Source organism: Lactuca virosa, chromosome 8 (genome assembly GCF_052849685.1).
Source record: "Lactuca virosa cultivar CGN04683 chromosome 8, Lactuca_virosa_CGN04683_v6, whole genome shotgun sequence".
NCBI classification, from domain to species: domain Eukaryota; kingdom Viridiplantae; phylum Streptophyta; class Magnoliopsida; order Asterales; family Asteraceae; genus Lactuca; species Lactuca virosa.
In genome coordinates this window covers 377,463,098-377,469,561 of record NC_136433.1, presented here as the reverse complement: position 1 = coordinate 377,469,561, position 6,464 = coordinate 377,463,098, and the positions used below count along the sequence as shown (strand labels likewise).

General features: G+C 28.9%; 1 long non-coding RNA gene across 1 annotated transcript; it reads right to left on the bottom strand.

The window, feature by feature from the left end:
• Nucleotides 1-4,119: 4,119 nt before the first annotated feature.
• LOC145128837 (uncharacterized) lies at nt 4,120-4,511 on the bottom strand. The gene is made up of 2 exons (XR_013717127.1): nt 4,398-4,511; nt 4,120-4,200 (listed from the first exon to the last, which is right to left on the bottom strand). It is a non-coding gene; the product is annotated as an uncharacterized LOC145128837 (long non-coding RNA).
• Between the last annotated feature and the right edge of the window lie 1,953 nt (nt 4,512-6,464).

Here is a 6,464-nt window from a genome sequence, read left to right as displayed (position 1 = left end):
ATATTAAGGACTAAATGTGCACAAAAATATTAAGGACTAAATGTGTACAAAGTGAGAAATATATTACCCTGTTAAGTCATTTTTACCGGCTAACCTGGAGTAGCCGGTCATAAGGAGTGAATGTGTACAGTTTAACAAGTTGAAGGAGTAAATGTGGACAAAAAAAAAACTCAGTGACCAAATGTGTACAAATCAAAAAATACATTACCTTTTTAAGTCATTATCCCTTAAATTAATAGAAATATATAACTAATAAAATACGAACTTAATTTTTTTTTATTTTAGGGATAATGACTTGTTAGTATAACAAATGTTTGTAATTATACATATTAGGTTATTTTTTTTAGCACACATTTAAACAATAAACTTACATAAACATGTTCAAAAATACCATTTTTTCTGGCCATAAAACGATTTTCCGATTACATTTAGTCACTTTTCTTTCTTGAATGCATTTAGTCGATAAACATTTATAAAATGTTCCAAAAATATCATTATGATCAACAATTAAAAGATTTTGAAGGTTACTTTCACCTATCTGTTACCATAGACACAAAAATGTTCATCAATGGTATTATCTTTCCTCCATCTTTTTGCATGGTCACATGAAAATTAGGACCTCATAGGAGAAATTATGGGATGACCCCTTGGTTCGAGGGAGATCACATCCTCCAAGCATGCAAAATAAACAACTTCTTACTTGCTAGTTCATACAGCTCAACGCATCAAGTTCATGTCGTTAGTGAAAGTCAATGGTGAATATATCTACCTCCTCCAACTCGATCTTCCGGGAAAAAATTCACGAAATCACCATAATACTCTCTTTTTAGTTCGACGATAGAACACCATAATACTCCTTACCTCTCAAGCCATTACATCATAGAGTAGAAAGGAAAAGGTTGGAGAGAGCTAAAGAGAGAAAGACATCAAGTGGATCGAGGATGTATTCTCCGTTGACAACGAGAACCTACTTGGTTAAGTTGTAAGACTTAGTGATATAAGTTTGAAACAATTTTTTAGGTGTATGTTTGAAGTTAGGTTTACGCTTAATATGAAGGTACGTGGAGTGGCATTATTTTTGGTGAGGAATGTGTGATCTCCGTCAAAACAAGGGGCTATTATATAATTTCTCTTGTAAGGTCCTGATTTTCATTTGACCTTGCAATGAAATGGAAAAACGATGATGTTATTGATGGATACTTGGTGTCTATGAGAACGAACATGTGAAAATCATCGAAAAAATTACTGAAATTTTTTAACTGTGTGTAATAATTTTCTTTATTTGGAGAATTCTGTATATACCTTTCCTAAACAACAAAATATCATATTTATCCAACCTAATCTTTAAATACCCTTAAAGACTTTCGAAATATCGTATTTTCCCCAAAAAAAAATTCATAAATATTTTATAATAATTTTAATTCTTTACTTTTATCAACTGACTATTATACCCTTGTTATACATTTATATGTAAAAATATCATTTATACATTTCATAAACATTCCAAAACCTTACTCGACCAAATGTCGCCGGCATTTACCTCAAAAGCTTCATCTTAATATATTATAAATAAAAGGCTTCAAAACTAGAGGTGACAATGGGTCGACCTGGGTTGTGTTGGGTTCGGGTTCAACCCATTTAATAAATGGGTTGAAAAATTCAACCCAACACATCCTATTTATTTAAATGGGTTGATATTTCCAATCCAACCCAACCTTTTAGATAAATGGGTTGTCACCGGGTTGACCTGTTTATGTAGTTCCCGACCCAACCTATTAAATAAATGGGTTAACCCATTTAAAATCAATTAAATAAATTATATAATTAAATATTATACCACTTAAATTATAAAACGTAAATAAAACTTTATAATTATGACAAAAGCACAATCCTAATTCATAAATACAAATAAATTGTTCAAATAACATTAAAAATGTTTAGTTTCACAGTGATTTTGTAGAGTGACCAGTATTATCGGCGCTAAAAAATGATGAAAATTATGATTGAAGTTTATTAAACATAGATAATACTAATGCAACATTATAATTTACAAATTAATACTTTGATTAATACATTATAATATTCAAATAATATTAAATTAAATATATATATTAAAGTTAAATGGGTTCACAGGTTGAAAACGGGTTGATAATTTTTACCCAACCCAACCTATTTAATTAAATGAGTTAGACGGGTTGACCCATATAAGTTAAATGGGTTGAAAATCTCAACTCAACCCACTAATTTTGGGTTGGGTCGGCGGATTGGGTCGATTTTAGCCGGGTCTATTCAAAACGATTGCAATATGGATTGTTAATTTCACAATATAGAAAGCCTTGTTTCACCCACCCTTCCTACGATTTTGTGTATCCATTTCTCTTTTCTCCTTATAAGTTGTATTCACTCAATTTCCTCCAAATATCATCTATCAATAATTAAGTATTCAATACGCTCGTTTTGCTTACTTTTGCCTCAATCTTTTGATACCATACACAATGTTTTAACATAAAATTTAATGTATAGAAAATTTTAAAAGTCGTTTACTTAGTTAAATGAGTGGTTGTTTCTGTTAGGAACGTCAGCGTAACAAACATCACACGCTCATGGACTTGTTTCATATAAAATGTTTTGTGAGAATAACAATTCATACCGATTCTATGCTTTTTATCTCAAACACTGTACTAGAATGAAACTTCGAAGGTAAATGCCGGCAACTTTGGTGGAGTAAAGGTTTTGTAAAATTTTAAAAGAGCACAGAGTATCGTCATCTTTCATCTTTCATTTTTTAAGTGTCACGTCAGTTCTTCCCCACTTATTTTTTACTCACAAAAATGCAATAAATGATCACCTTACTACTTTTAACTTTTTTTATTTTTAAAAAAAATATATTTTATATAAAAATTATACTCGTTTGGTGGAGAATTAAAAATCAAGAATTTTAATATACTTTTATATAATTTTTCAATATATATATATATATATATATATATATATATATATATATATATATATATATATAAAAAGAGACCGAGGCCCCGGCAAAAACTATATATATATATATATATATATATATATATATATATATATATATATATATATATATATAGGTTTAGGTTATTCTATTCAAAGTAATTATTGTGTTATTGTATGCATAAATATGGGCGAATCAATTTTACTTATTTTAAGAAAGTGATTAATATATATTATTGAATTAAATATAATTGAAAAATATCATATTAATTAATTACAAGGGTAATTTAGTCAAATAATATATATTTAATAAAAGGAAAATTGCATTTTTTAAGGAATCATAGATTCTATTAATTTTAAAAATCCAATTTTACGAATTATAATTCTTTTAATTCGGACATTCTGACAGAATATGTTTATGAGTATATTCAAAAATAAAAATATTCTTGAACCATAAATAATAAAAATATTCTTGAACCTATTTCTTGATCATGAATTTAAAAACTTCTTGTAGAATAACAAATTCTTGAACAATCAATTGAAGAATAAAAACAAAAAATACATTATTTCTTAGAGAATACGAGTAACAATTGTTAAGAATTACATTTATTGTTAAAGAATAAAACTAAAAAAACTTTCAAAACGGGAAAGAAAACATCAAAATCTAACAACGACTAAAACATTCTAAAAGAATAATGTTGCTTAGAATCACTTTCATTTTTATGGTCCGTTCTTCAAGGATCAACTTCTGTGATTCCAACAGAATTGGAATTCGTGATTCAATTCCAACAGAATTAGAATTCGTGATTCCATTCCAATAGAATTGGAATCTCACCTCCACCTTTGTAACAAAGCTTGTTTCGAATAGCTTCAGGGCTACAACACACCACGATTAATTTGACCTTGTTCTTGTCCACATCAAAGACCTGGTCCCTTATTTGTAATAATTAGTCAAAAAATAATGAAAAAGTTAATTTAATTATATATACATCTAGCATGAATCATGAATATATAATTATACATCGAATTGATTTAGAATTTTAGATTCCAAGGATTCGATACTTTTATAAAGATAGACAAAAGCGGAATTCAATTACTAAAAGAAAAATTTATGTAAAACGGAAAGTAAAAGATGAAGAAAAACTCACAGGGGATTTTACAGATAACCTTCTTCACTTTCTTGTAGCAGCCGGAGCATTTGAGATCGACATTCAGCACCATTTCTGTCACCTGTTTCGTTATATCAAATAGATTTAATCGACATTAGTTCTTGAGTATATTAGCTCATTTCAATTCTTAAAATGCTTAATTAACAGGAATATTTTGTCATGAGAAACTAGATTGAAAAGATAAAACGACAATGGCTTCGGAATGCAGATGAAACTTAATTGATAATCTGAGAGGGAATTGAAATATCGAATGAGTACCTTCTCAGGCGCCATGGCAGCGAAGGAAGAATCGATCTGTGAGAGAGATGAAGAGACACAAAATAAGGTGTGTCAGTGAGACTTTGGATTAAAAAGAGGAAAGGGAGCGGTGAAGTGGTGACGTCATCCGCTCTCCTCTTTCCACCATCGACGAGCAACAGACCCTTTTCCCTCACACCTTTCCCTTCCTTTCCCATCAACCATCGCTTCTGCCTACCTCCTCCCAAACCTTCTTCTAACCTCCTCCTCTTCTCACCTCACAGTAGGACAAGAGGGAACAAAAGCTCGTTGCTTCTTGCCTTCGTTGCTTCAGTCTCGTCGACCCCGGAGACGCTTCCTTAGCCTGCAATCGATCGACATCCATTGGACCTTGCAGCCGCTTCGTGCTTTCCTTCTCACCTTCATCGATGTACAAATACATGTGTCAACGCCCATGAAATCATAAATCAAGAAATCGGACTTTCTTTCCCTTTCTTTCTTCATTCGAGCCCTAACTATGTGCAGGTGTATGTGTATCGTGACTCTTAAATCAGAATTGCAGAAGAACATGTAGAGGCGATAATGGCTTGGTATTATTTTGAAGATGGCGAAGAGATGAAGGGAATAATAGCTGGTGTTCAGTCAAGATCCAAACTTTGGATCGTGGTGGCTGAAAGCTTTCGATCGAATCCTACGGGGGGTTTTTCAAAGTTACATCGGTGGTAATTAAAAGGGGATAAATTAGGTTAAAATCAACTAGCATAATTATAGGAAAGTATTTAGGGAAGTTGTCTATAAAATTACCTAATTACCCTTATTTATTTATATTTTAAATTTTGATTGACCCACATTTATGCATACAATAACACAATACTCTCTCTCTCTCTCTCTTTATATATATATATATATATATATATATATATATATATATATATATATATATATTAAAAAAGCAGAAAAAAATAAAATAAAATAAGACTGACCAATCTGATGAGCAGAGAGAGCGCGGGATAACCTCCCCTCACCCTTTTCCTGCACCCTTTATACCGAAGAAGTGATATATATATATATATATATATATATATATATATATATATATATATATATATATATATATATATATATATATAATTTAATGAATATTAAAAAAATCAGAAAAAATAAAATACAAAAAAGACTGACCAATCAGACGAGCAGAGAGAGCGCGGGATGGTGTGACAATGTGAGGTTTGCTATCTTTCCCCCCCTTTTCCGCTCCATACGCTTTGACTTGAAAGGTATCTAAGATTTTTTAAAATTAGATTTATAATAGGAGAATAATAGTCAATTGATAATAATAAATATTTAAAATGATTATAAAATATTTATAAATTTTTTTTTTGGCCAAATACGATATTTTGAAAGTTATAAAAAGGTAAATATAATATTTAGCATTTAAGTTGAGTAAATATGATATTTTCAGATATATTTTTGAACATTTTATATAAGTTTATTGTTTATATATATATATATATATATATATATATTATATATATATATATATATATATATATATATATATATATATATATATATATATATATATATATATATATCATAATTATATTTTTTGAATTTTTTTCTATAAAGTTGTTGGTTAAGACAAAAAAGAAACAAAAAACAATATTATTACCCATTCATTTATTTTAAATGTCATACTATATCAATCGTCATTTGGTTTTTAAAATTTAACACCATTTTTATTTTGTAATAATAAATGTCGTTCTATTTTCAAATAAATAAAATAATTATTAATTTAAAATCAATAACAAGACCATAGCTTATGTATAGACAAAACTGTAAAAATGGTTTTGTGGTTTGTATTTTTTCCAGGAAAAATATACAAACCCTGAAAATTGAGATGAATGGTCATTTTTAGCAAGTTTGCTTATAGTTTTGGTCATTGTCCAAACTGAAAAGACAATTATACCCTTATTCGATATTTTGAAGATTTTTATATTATTTTTGTAACATCCCAAAAATTTCCGATAAAAATTTCATCTTTAATTCATTTAAAAGTATCCAATAATCATATCAAATCAACCAAAA